This window comes from Cetorhinus maximus, chromosome 2 (assembly GCF_964194155.1).
Source record: "Cetorhinus maximus chromosome 2, sCetMax3.hap1.1, whole genome shotgun sequence".
Lineage (NCBI taxonomy): Eukaryota > Metazoa > Chordata > Chondrichthyes > Lamniformes > Cetorhinidae > Cetorhinus > Cetorhinus maximus.
In genome coordinates, this window is record NC_135880.1 from 207629691 (window position 1) to 207641659 (window position 11969).

Here is an 11969-nt window from a genome sequence, read left to right on the forward strand (position 1 = left end):
TAAGACTGATTTCTTTCACCTCTACAATATTTCTCACCTTCAAACCTACTTTTCTCTCTTAACCTTCAAACTATTCATTCATGTTTTTATCGCTTTGCAGCTTGACTTCTCTAATGTTCTCCCTGCCTAACTTCCCATTTCTACCATTCGTAAACTACAAGTTATCCAGAATGGTATTGTCACCCACCCTTACTTGTTCTCCACTAGTCACCTATCCTCTGTTCAGTAAAGCACACTGAGACATCTCTGCATGTGTTAGAAACAGAGAAAATAGGAGCAGCAGTAGGCCATTCGGCCCTTTGAGCCTGCTCCACCTTTCATTATGATCATGGCTGATCATCCAACTCAATAGCCTGCTCCCGCTTTCTCCCCATATACTTTGATCCCTTTCACCCCAAGAGCTATATCTAACTCCTTCTTGAAAACATACAGTGTTTTGACCTCAACTACTTTCTGTGGTAGCGAATTCCACAGTCTCACCACTCTCTGGGTGAAGAAATTTCTCCTCATCTCAGTCCTAAATGGTCTACCCTGTATCCTCAGACTGTGACCCCTGGTCCTGGACTCCCCCACCATCGGGGAAATCCTTCCTGCATCTACCCTGTCTAGTCCTGTTCGAATTTTATAGGTTTCTATGAGATCCCCCCACCTCATTCTTCTGAACTTCAGCAAATATAATCCTAACTGACTCAATTTCTCCTCATATGTCAGTCCTGCCATCCCAGGAATCAGTCTGGTAAACCTTCGCTGTACTCCCCCTATAGCAAGAACATCCTTCTTCAGATAAGGAGACCAAAACTGCACACAATATTCCAGGTGTGGTTTCACCAAGGCCCTGTATAATTGCAGGAAGACATCCCGGCTCCTGTACTCGAATCCTCTTGCTATGAAGGCCAATATGCCATTTATCTTCTTTACCGCCTGCTGCACTTGCATGCTTATCTTCAGCGACTGGTGTACGAGGACACCCAGGTCTCGTTGCACATTCCCCTCTCTCAATTTATAGCCATTCAGATAATAATCTGCCTTCCTGCTTTTGCTACCAATTGTGGTTAACCTCACATTTATCCACATTATACTGCATCTGCCATGCATTTGCCCACTCACTCAGCTTGTCCAAATCACACTGAAGCATCCCTGCATCCTCCTCACAGCTCACCCTCCCATCCAGCTTTGTGTCACCTGCAAATCTGGAGATATTACTTTTAGCTTCCTCATCTAAATCATTAATGTATATTGCGAATAGCTGGGGTCCCAGCACCGATCCCTGCGGTACCCCACTAGTCACTGCCTGCCATTCGGAAAAAGACCCGTTTATTCCTACTCTTTGTTTCCTGTCTGCCAACCAGTTTTCTATCCCTCTCAATACACTACCCCCAATCCCATGTGCTTTAATTTTACACGCTAATCTCTTATGTGGGACTTTGTCAAAAGCCTTCTGAAAGTCCAAATAAACCACACCCACTGGCTCATCCTCACCAACTCCAGTAGTTACATCCTTGAAAAATTCCAGTAGATTTGTCAAGCATTATTTCCCTTTCCATGCTGACTCTGTCCGATTCTGCCGCTGTTTTCCAAGTGCTCAGCTACAAAACTTTTATAATGGGTGTTTAGAATTTTCCCCACTACCGATATCAGGCTGACTGGTCTATATTCCCTGTTTTCTCTCTACCTCCCTTTTTAAATAGTAGGGTTACATTAGCTACCCTCCAATCTGTAGGAACTGTTCCAGAGTCTATAGAATCTTGGAAGATGACCATCAATGCATCCACTATTTCTAGGGCCATTTCCTTAAGTACTCTGGGATGTAGATTATCAGGCCCTGGGGATTTATCAGCCTTCAATCCCATCAATTTCCCCAACACCATTTCCCTACTAATACTGATTTCTTTCAGTTCCTCCCTCTCACTAAACCCTGTGTTCCCCAACATTTGTGTGTTATGTTATTTGTGTCCCCCTTTGTGAAGACAGAACCAAAGTATGTATTTAGTTGGTCAGCCATTTCTTTGTTCCCCATTATAAATTCCCCTGTTTCTGACCTACGTTTGCCTTCACCAATCTTTTTCTCTTCGCATACCTTAAGAAACTTTTACAGTCAGTTTTTATGTTCCCCGCAAGCTTACTCTTGTACTCTACTTGCCCCTTCTTAATCAATCCCTTGGTCCTCCTTTGCTGAATTCTAAATTGCTCTCTATCCTCAGGCCTGTTGTTTTTTCTGGCCAATTTGTATGCTTCTTCCTTGGATCTCTACTATCTCTAATTTCCATTGTAAGCCATGGTTTGGCCACCTTTCCTGTTTTACTTTTGCGCCAGACAGGAATAAACAATTGTTGCAGTTCACCCATGCACTCTTTGAATGTTTGCCATTGCCTATCCACCATCATCCCTTAAAGTAACGTTTCCCAATCCATCATAGCCAACTCATGCCTCATACCATCATAGTTTCCTTTATTAAGATTCAGGACCCTAGCCTCAGAATCAACTACGTCACTCTTCACCTTGAAGAAGAATTCTATCATATTATGATCACTCATCCCCAAGGGGCCTCGCATAACTAGATTGCCAATTATTCCTTTCTCATTACACAATACCCAGTCTAGGATGGACTGTTCTCTAGCTGGTTCCTGGATGTTCAGTTCCCATCCCTGGTCACCCTGCAGCCATGTCTCCGTAATCCTGACTATATCATACCTGTTTACATCTATTTGCGCGGTTAATTCATCCACTTTATTGCAAATGCTCCTCGCGTTAAGACACAAAGCCTTAAGGCTTGATAACATTACTTGTCCCATTCCCACTATTTTTTACTGAGGCCCTGTTTGATTCTTGCCCTTGATTTCTCTGCCTATCACTTTTCTTATTCCCCTTTCTGTATTTTGTTCTTGTCCTTGATTCCCCCTCCTCTGACTCCTTGCATAGGTTCCTATCCCCCTGCCATTTTAGTTTAAACCCACCCCAACCACTCTAGCGAATATTCCCTTTAGGACATCAGTCCCAGTCCTGCCCAGGTGTAACCCATCCAGTTTGTACTGGTCCCAACTCCTCCAGAACCGGTACCAATGTCCCAGGAATCTGAAACCTCCCCCCCTCACACCACCTCTTCAGCCACGTATTCATCTGATATATCCTACTCTTTCTACTCTGACTAGCATGTGGCACTGGTAGTAATCCTGAGATCACTACCTTTGAGGTCCTACTTTTCAACTTGCTTCCTAACTCCCTATTTTCTGCTTTTAGGACCTCATCCCTTTTTTTACCTATGTCGTTTGTACCAATTTGTACCACGACCACTGGCTGTTCACCCTCCCCCCTCAGAATGTCCTGAAGCCGCTCTGAGACACCTTTCACCCTAGCACCAGGGAGGCAACATGCCATCCTGGAGTCTCATTTGTGGCCACAGAAATGCCTATCTATTCCCCTTACAATTGAATCCCCTATAACTATTGCATTCCCACACTTTTTACTCCTCCCCTGTGCAGCAGAGCCAACCATGGTGCAATGAATTTGGCTGTTGCTGCTTTCCCCTGAGAGGCCATTCCCCTCAACAGTATCCAAAGTGGTTTTTCTGTTTTGCATGGGAATAGCCACAGGAGATTCCTGCACTGTCTGCCTAGTCTTCTTGCTCAGCCTGGTGGTCAGCCATTCCCTTTCTGCCTGTGGACTCTTAGCCTGCGGTGTGATCACCTCTCTATACATGCTATCCACGATACTCTCCGCCTCGCGGATGCTCCACAGTGTCCCCAGCCGCCGCTCCAGCTCCAAAACCCGGGCTTTCAGGAGCTGCAGCTGGAGACACTTCCCTCACACATCCTGGCCCCGAGCACTGGAAATGTTCCCAGCTTCCCACATAGAGCAGGAGGAGCACACCACGGCTTTGAGCTCTCCTGCCATGACTTACCCCTTTAACTTAAATTAAACCTTTTGGAAGATACTTAATATCAAATAATATCAATTACTCTAGGGCCCTTCTTCCCTGCTCCTCGTTGTTACAGAATATACAGTATAAGATGAACCACAAAATAAGACCTTAAAAACTATAAGCGATAAAAGTAGTAAATACTTACCCGTCTGGTTTACGGCACTCAAAGGATCACCTCGTTCCCTCCTCACCGAAATCCCTCAGTCACCAAAGTCCAGCTTAAGCACTCTACTGCAGCCCAAAGCAGCACTCCAGTGCAGACAAAGATGTGTTTAGGTTGTTGTTGAATTAGAGAACCTCAACAAACAGATGCCAAATTATACAAGAAATGGTCACATCCAAAAGTATATATTGAATAGATGCATACTGTAGGCTAGGCAGCCCTGTCTATGAGGTAAGGCTCATCATGTTTTAATGGAAGGCATGTGGTCCAATGTCATTGTTTAAACCCAACAGAAAACTTACTGTCCAGAAGACCTGGAACTGCTGTAGAATTAAGAGTGGTCTTTGACAAATTGTCAGATTCTCTAAAAGCTTTGTTGTAGAGTCTGTAGGGAATACCTCCATAGGTAGATACAGTCTTCCCAAAGATCGAGAGGTAATATCTGCAATAGGTTTAGATAAAGTAAATAAAGAAAAGCTGTTCCCATTAGCTGATCATACACGCATTAGGGGACACAGATTTAAGGTTTTGGGCAAGAGATCCGGGGAGATGTGAGAAAGACTTTTTTTTATGCAAGTGGTCATGCCCTGGAACTCACTGCCTATAAGGGCAGTGGAAGCGGAAACAATGAATGATTTCTAAAGAAAATTGGATGGGCACCTGAGGCTGATAGACTTGCAGGGCTATGATCACATGCATCAGCCTAGCCAATTCTGTCCTCACTCAGAGTCTACACTTCTAGAAACAAGCATAAGTGGCCAGATTTCCCTTACATAATTCAATGACAGCGTGAATAACTGTAATACTGTTACCCCGGCTATGAACACCTAAATCAGCTCAGATCTGGAATTAGCTCAGCGGCTTCCCTAAACTGTGTGGTTCAGAGTTGGAACTTTTACCCCTGATCTATCAGTATAGTAATCTGGTAGGTGTTACCTATAAATAGATTACTTTAATGTTAGGAAAAATGTAATTACATATTTCTGGTTTTGGGGCTGAAGTCTTACTTCAATAACAAGTGTTCTAAGATGTTTAATTGTATTAGGCACAAATGATTGTGGCATCTTGTTCCCACTAGGGAACATACAGAACTCAAAGAGGATCATACAGAACTCAAAGAGGATCAGAAATCAACTAAGTGTAAGGTCAAAATGAAATTCATTACTGGAGCCATCATTGCAGCTCTCTGCTCTCTCACTGGTAAGAATTTAATAAACTAGTCTATAAAATTCATTTCTAATAAGATTTATTAGTTGAAATTCTTGCAAATGGAATTATACTCAAAATCATTGCTTGGTTTATTTATGTCATGGGTGTCTGTGTACCTAAATAACAAAACGTTAGCATGTAGGTACAACAAGTAGTTAGGAAGGCAAATGAAATTTTGGCCTTTATTGCAAGGGGAGGGGTGGAGTATAAAACTAGGGAAGTCTTGCTACAACTGTGCAGGACATTGGTGAGACTGCCCCTTGAGTACTGTATACTGTTTGGGTCTCCTTACTTAAGGAGGGATAAACTTGCATTAGAAGCAGCTCAGAGAAGGATCACTAGGCTATTTCTTGGGATGAAGAGGTTGTCTTATGAGGAATGTTTGAGCAGGCTGGGTCTATAGTCATTGGAGTTTAGAAGAATGTGAGTGTGAGCTTACTGAAATATATAAGATTCTGAGGGGGGTTGACAGGGTAGATATGTGTGTTTGTGTGTTCATGTTGTGATAGATCAGGCTTAGTTCCAATGTTTCAATATTGGTTTCAATGACACTTACTATTGTTACAATCAGGTAAGGAGGGCTAGAATGTCTCTCCTCTTTTCCCACTCTTTGTTTGACTGCAACAGGATTTAAAAAAAGAATACGCTTGCCAATTCAGTGAGTGTTTAACTGTTTAAATGCTGTAACTGTAAATGACACACACATATATGTTTTCTTGATTTTTTAAAGAAAAGAATACTTATTGTGTTTAACCCGGTCTAAGTAAAAATAATAAAAAGGCTCCAACTTTCACACACACACACACACACACACACATACACACACACACACACACACATACACACACACACACATACACACACACACACATACATACACACACACACACACACTTGAAGTTGACGCACACATGCAAATAAGTTACATAGTGAGAGGATAGATTAAACAGGCTTTTTAGGGTCCAATAAAAGTTAGAGGTATACAGGTCTTGTAGACTAATGACTGGGATGGCTTCAGGCTGAGCTGAGGGTCCCCTGCTTCCGGCCTCAAGACAATCTAAATATATTGATGGGCAATTTACATTTAGACAGGCACAACTGCTGAGTTTGATTTTTTTAAAATCTCTGCCTGCGGCATATGGATAGTCAAACAACAGACAGGGTTCAGGCTTGCAAGTTGGACGGGGAGAGAGAGAGGGAGAGAGGGAGGGAGGCCCAGACAGGGTTTTGCCATTTCGACTTCCTTTCTGCTTCTGTCTGTGGCCTGTGGAAAACAGTTTCTTAAAATACAAAAAAGGGTTGCCTGGCTTGTCACATCTCCTCACTCTCCAACTGACCAGTGACTCAAATATGGTTATGGCTAGTAGATTCCAGGTGTAACTTGATTCAATTATGGCTGGATAAATTCCTCTCTCAGTCAGAGTCCTTTGTCTGAAGTGATTAGGTCTAATGCTTGTTGCTCACCCAATTGAGTCTGGATGTCCTGCAAATGACTCAGGAGTTGTGGTTCATTCACATTCTTCTCAGGTGATTTTCTTTGTTGGCCTCCTGCAGGCAGGTTGGCTGCGTGAATTTGTCATGTACAGTGATGCAAATGTTCTGCAATCTTGGAAGCTGCAGTGTCAAGTCACTGGAATGTTGCCTCAGCCTTTTTAAAATTCTATCAGCGCTTTTCAGCCAGTAAATACATAAAGTCATTTTTGATATAAAGCATGGCTTTGCAACACCATATATATAAAATTTCCATCTGTATGATATAGCATGGGGAGAGAAGAAAACTGGATGTATATATATGTTTTTAGGAACTATATAATAACTAAGGCAGAACTGAATATCAGCAGAATCTCATAGTTAATTCACCTCAGAAAATTAATGACTTGTACTTGTTGTTGCATGAATATTGGAAAATAGTACTTGGGCGGACATTTATGTTCATGGAATTGTAATACAAATTATCTCCTGCACTTATATTTTCTCATGAAACTATAGTTTGCTGGTGGCATAATATCAAGATTTAAAAGTTTATCACATAGAGGTGATTCAATGTTTTATTATTATCATCTGCCCTTCATTAATATTGCAGCTGAGGCCCTGAAATGCTACTACTGTATAAACTCCAGGTTCATAGAGGAATGCAATTCACGGCACCAGCTATGTCCATCTAACAAAACAATGTGCCTCACTTCTGTGAAAACAACAGGATTTAGCCAGAGTGAGTATGTTTCGCTTCTGATAAAATATCTTGAACAAGGTGCATGAGAAAAATAGTTTTGTTCTAGCAATTTTCCCAGTATCTGTTATGCATTTGCTATAGAATGAGAAAGGGTATAAAAGTTCTGAAAATACCTGTCAAATTTCAGATGGCACAATCAAGATATCAAATGTGTTGAAAAACAAAGAAAGGAGAAGAAAGAACGAAAGCCTTACACTTATTTAGCACTTTCGCTATCACCAGAATCTCAGTGTTTTTCAGCCAATGAAGTACTTTTGAATCTTAGTCACTATTGTAATGTAAAAAACATGGCAGTTTATTTGCATTCAACAAACTCCCATAAACAGCAATTTAATGATGTGCAGATAATTGTTTTTTTGTGATGTTCATTAGGGGTTAATTATTGGCCAGGATGCCAGGGATAACTCTCCTGTTCTTCTTCAAAATAGTGCATGTGGTCTTTTACATCCACCCGAGCAGGCACATTGGGCCTCAGCACCCCATCCGAAAGGTAGAACCTCTGGTGGAGTGTCACTCACTCAGCACTGCACTGGATTGTTAGACTTGGTTTTAGTGTTCAAGCCCTGGAGTGGGACTTGAACTCGGAACCTTGTGGTTGCAAAAAACTGCATTTCATCCTGAGATTGATTACAGGTTCATTTCTGTCAGTGAGACAAAGATGTTCTTTGGAGCCAGAAATTTATAAGGACATTTTTTTTTAACATTCATTCATGGGATGTGGACATCACTGAGCCAGTATTTATTGCCCATCCCTAATTGCCCTTGTTCAGAGGGCATTTTTAAGAGTCAACCACATTGCTATGGGGTCTGGAGTCACATGTCAGCCAGACTTCCTTTCCTAAAGGGGATTTGTGAACCAGATGGGTTTTTATGACAATCAACAATAGTTTCATAGTCATCACTAGACTTTTAACAGATTCCACCAAATGCCATGGTGGGATTTGAACCTTGGTTCCCTGAGTATTACACTGGATTTCTGGATTACCAGTCTAGTGACAATATCACTATGCCACATAGCCTGTAGTTGACCCAAAGGTTAATTTAAACCATTCCCTCACACAAAATGTTTTAGCAGAGTTTTTGACTGGTTAGGATAGCAACTGTGTATCAGGGCCATGTTGCAGACCCCAGACTCCACTTCAGCAACACCATAGTGGATTAGCCAGTGAACATCAAAAATAGACAACAATAGTTGTTCTCAGCCTGGGCAGTTCTAGTAATGGCATAGGTGGCCTCGGCAGCTCTGGACTAGGGAGAGGAAATCGCAGCCATCTTCTAATTGCTACCAGTTAACCCCTTTGGCTGGAGAGAAGATTGAGCTCTGCTATGGATTCTCTCTCATCCTCAGTTAATTAGCTTGCTGATACTCCCTAAAATGGATCAGACGTGAATGACGGAATGGATCCGGCCTTGAAGAGGGTGTCGAAGGGAAATATTAGAATGGTACCAGTGAAAATTGACTTCATGTGGAGAGACTAGTGAAGCTAAGATTGTTCTCCTTAAAGCACTGAAGATTAAGGGGAGATTATTTACAGGGCTATACAGAAAAAACTGGGGAGCGGAACTAATTAAATAGTTCTTTCAAAGAGCCGGCACGGACACAATGGGCCAAATAGCCTTCCTCTGTGCTGTACTATTCTACGATTCTATGATTAATAATCAGCAATAAGGTGGTGGACAGACACTGGAACTTGGAAAGACCCCACGTGTCGGAGGAGGAGAGGAAAGGAAAAGAAAAATAACTCGCTTTACATTAGATAGGGGAAAAATTATGATAAATCCAAAACAAACAAGGGTTAACTTTAATGATTAATATTGATTATATTTATCATGAAATGTTGATCAGCAACCCTATGATCAGGTGATCAATTGAGGAATTTAGACTTGCTATAATATATCTATTCTATTACAGCTGGACTTGGAATTGTGAAGGTAACCAAGAAATGCTCATTTCGTTTGGACTGTAATGCTGATGTCGATAATTTAGTCGTTGGAGGTAGAAAAGTTCTTTGCTGTTCCACCAACTTTTGTAATGCTGATAGTTCTGCCGATGGCGCCAGTCATTGCTGGATATTGCTGGGAAGCACTGCTGCCATCACCTGGACTCTTCTGGAATTGACTATCTCAACCTAAATGAATGGAACCAACAGCCTGTGCATGTTTGGATTTCATACATTTCTCAAGAGAAGCTTTAATGGGAAAATGTGCACATTTTTTTTTTTACACAGAATGAGCTGTTTTCTTAAAGTGTTATTTATTGTTCATGTTGTTTCATTAAGGTAAAGTCTTTTGTCATTGTTTGTGGGTGGCACTGTTGTCCATGTCGAGCACAGGGAAAGAATCGATTGTCAGGGTATAACCCCATATACTTAAACCTATAAACATCAGGCTAATTAAAATGGAGCATCTCATTGGCAATCATAAACTTGCATGCCCAGATTTAAAATTCAAAATGATCTGATTGTACCTCTTGAATATAAAAGGGAGGGTCTCTGTTACCTAGTTATGGGGTATGATAAGATTTCTATTGAACGGTGTTGCTTTATCTGTACAAAAAAAGATACGGAGTTATCATCAGAAAAAAAAAGAAAAAAAGTGTTAATTGTTTTCCAGCAAATGAAATAATAAACATTTTGGGGGATGACCAGTGAGGATATAAGTGTCAACCATGTATTTTTTTCAGTGGCCCTGACATCATGTCCTGGAGGCGACTTTCAAGTCTGATAAGTAATGTGATAATGTTGCACTTATCTGAGAGTCATAGAATCACATAATGGTTACAGCACAGAAGGAGGCCATTCTGCCTGACATGTCTGTGCCAGCTCTCTGAAAGAGAAACTCACCTAATTCACTCCCCGTCTTTTCCCTGTAACCCTGCATTTTTTTTTTTTCTTTTCAGATTATTATCCAATTCTCTTTTGAAGGCCATGATTGAATCTGCCTCCACCATACTCTCAGCGTATTCCAGATCTTAAACCATTTGCTGTGTAAAATGGTCTTCCTCATGTCATTGTTGCTTCCTTTGTCAATCACCTTAAATGGATGTCCTCTGGTTCTCGAGCCTTCCGCCAATGGGAACAGTTTCTCCCTATTTACTCTTTCCTGACGCCTCATGATTTTGAACACCTTTATCAAATCTCCTCTTAATCTTATAGTAGTGGGGGAAAAGTGTTATTTGAATGTGTTCAGTGTTTGCATACTGGTGTCCAAGGCCAAAGATTTTTTTTAATTCTTTCATGGGATGTGGACATCACAAGCAAGGCCAGCATTTGTTGCCCATCCCTAATTGCCCTTGAACTGAGTACCATTTCAGGGGCAGTTAAGAGTCAAGCTCATTGCTGTGGGTCTGGAGTCACATGTAGGCCAGACCAGGTAAGATTGGCAGATTTCCTTCCCTGGAGGGCATTATTGCACCAGATGGGTTTTTACAACAGTTTCATGGTCACCATTACTGAGACTAGCTTTTCAATTCCAAATTTTCCCAATGGTGGGATTTGAATCCTTTCTCAGGACATTAACCTGGGCCTCTGAGGTACCAGGCCAGTGATATTACCACTGTGTCATTGTCTCCTTTTACATTTCCATAAATGGAAGTCAAAACTGTAGAGGTTGAACAAGACTTGTTATTCACTAAATTGTGTTAAAGTGATTGTGGTTCCTCTTCTTGACCATCAGAGGCGGAGAAATGAACAGGCTCATTTGGTAAGTGCACTAGTTAATGTGGAACTGAGCCATGCAGAGCAACAAGATCTCTGGTTTGTGCTGTGTTCAGCGAGGGCGACAATAGAAATCTGGCAGTGATGATGAAGGGTACGTAATGATAATCAACACCAATGACTTACTGTTCCAGCAGATAAAATAATTCCCGAATTATTGCTGAAAAGAGAAACAAGCCAAAACTTTTTGTCTTGGACTCATCAGGACAAATGCAAGAATGCCAAATTTCAAACGATGAATTTATACCACAGGAGCAAAGGGGTGCTGGTTGGTTGGCAGGTCGACTCAGGTTGGCTAAGGTGCTGCTATAGAGAAAGCAATAGAGTGCTATAGGCTCCTCATGCTTCTGGGTAGTTCAAAAAAGGCATAAGGCTTGAACAGATTCAATTTGTTCTTAGAGAATAGGCCCCTGCATATGATTGCATGTCGCTTCTAGCAAGTGAAATGAGCCACGCTATGAGCTGGACTTACCCGGAAGTTATCCACTTTGGTAGGAAAAACAAAAATACAGAGTATTTCTTAAACAGTGAGAGATTGGCAAGTGATGATGTCCACAGGGATCTGGGTGTCCTTGTTCACAAGCCACTGGAAGCTAACATGCAGGTGCAACAAGTCATTGGAAAAAACAAATGGTATGTTGGCCTTTATTGCAAGAGGATTTGTGTACAGGAGTAAAGAAATTTTGCTGCAGTTGTATTGAGGATTGGTGAGATCACTGCAGTATTGTG

General features: G+C 41.6%; 1 long non-coding RNA gene across 1 annotated transcript; it reads left to right on the top strand.

Moving 5' to 3' along the window:
- Positions 1-5007: 5007 nt before the first annotated feature.
- LOC144669567 (uncharacterized) lies at positions 5008-10171 on the top strand. The gene is made up of 3 exons (XR_013573690.1): positions 5008-5282; positions 7375-7503; positions 9437-10171. It is a non-coding gene; the product is annotated as an uncharacterized LOC144669567 (long non-coding RNA).
- Positions 10172-11969: the final 1798 nt, after the last annotated feature.